Source organism: Diaphorina citri, unplaced genomic scaffold (genome assembly GCF_000475195.1).
Source record: "Diaphorina citri unplaced genomic scaffold, Diaci psyllid genome assembly version 1.1 scaffold3324, whole genome shotgun sequence".
NCBI classification, from domain to species: domain Eukaryota; kingdom Metazoa; phylum Arthropoda; class Insecta; order Hemiptera; family Psyllidae; genus Diaphorina; species Diaphorina citri.
In genome coordinates, this window is record NW_007380733.1 from 23,015 (window position 1) to 24,673 (window position 1,659).

The window sequence follows — 1,659 nt, forward strand, 5'->3', positions numbered from 1 at the left end:
CTGCTTCCTTCTCTCTTCGATGTCGGTCCAATAAGCCCATACCAGTTACAGTTCCCTCTGTAAACCCTCTAAAAAAAAAAAAAAAAAAAAAAAAACAGAAACAGAAACAGCACATCACCGTAAGTAGAGCTAAATCCCCGGTGTGGTTTGGGTCTTTCGTATAAAAGTTGAAGTTATAGGTACCTATGATGTGATTTTTGGTAATTTTGCAACGGGGTAAAAATAAGAGTTATTTGTTCATACCCATAAATTTATATGCATGTGCTTTAGATTGTGGTTCTGTAGTAGGTAGGCTAGGCTTGAATTGATCCTCCCCTCCCCCCCCCTCTGTTTTTTTCTGTCCTAGCAAGCCTAACCTGATACATAAACACAACCTCATGGGCTAAATTTTGTATTGTTAGACTATGGTATACAAGTGTAACAATGTGATATTTGATCTCACGTTAGAATGGACAAAAAGCAATATTAGTTTACCTGAGGCAGGTTTTTGTCATCTTTAATTCCATTATCTTGAATTTGTTCTTGACAAGTCGTTCGCGGGACACCCTGTATTAGTAGGAAAAATTCTCTTTTATTTCAGCAGTAGGCTACTACTTTTACTGTGGTCCAATTCTCAAATTATATTGAGGAAAAGATTGAATACCTCGAATAGGATAGTAAGGAAAGTTTCTCCTGATAGAAAAGTACCCCTTTTTGTCCTCTTTAATTCCATTATCATTATAAGTCGTTCAAGGGACACCCTGTATTAGTAGGAAAAAAAAAATCTCTTTTATTCCAGCAGTAGGCTACTACTTTTACTGTGGTCCAATTCTCAAATTATATTGAGGAAAGCATCTGATATAGATTCTATGCTGGGGCGTGGGGGTAGGTGTAGTCTAATCGAAATGGGCGTGGCATAATTGACGTAGTCGTGGTATAACGTGTTCTGATTGGACAAGGCGTCGCGGAGGTAGGTGGAGTCTGATCCAAGTAGGCGTGGTATAACGCATTCTGATTGGACTAGGCGTGGTCTAATTTAATGGAAGGCGTGGTCAAAAATCTCTTTTATTCCAGCAGTAGGCTACTACTTTTACTGTGGTCCAATTCTCAAATTATATTGAGGAAAGATTGAATACCCTATTATGTATTTTACACAAGTACAGAAGTAAAAATATTATGATTACTGAAGATGTGGCTAATTAGTAGAACACATGTTAATTTTCTACCCTTGCACACACCTAAGAAAGGAAATTCCTGTGATGTAGAGGATTTATAATAATGGAAAAATAAAGCGTTCTTGCATTTTTACTGTGCTGTCCCTCAATTTTGCAGCGTGGGCAACAATTGAACCCTGTATGACCTTTTATATTCAGCAGGTAACTTTTTGCGGGGGTATCACAAATAAAATGTTTTATTCTAATTGAATACATTTTATTATTAAACAAAAAACCTTCTGTGTACATTGCATTGAATTCGGTAATGAATTTGTTCAGATACACATTCAGGTCAGGCTTAGAAAAACCATAGTATATCCCAAATGGAGCCACATGATTTGTGTTTGTTGTTTTAGCAGCTTTAGCTTTCGCCGAATGGCAATAGCAAAATGAAGAAAAGATATCTTTTTGTATCTGCTATACACCGGGGTGATGGTCTCTAGCTCTAGCCATGTTAAATTGGCTG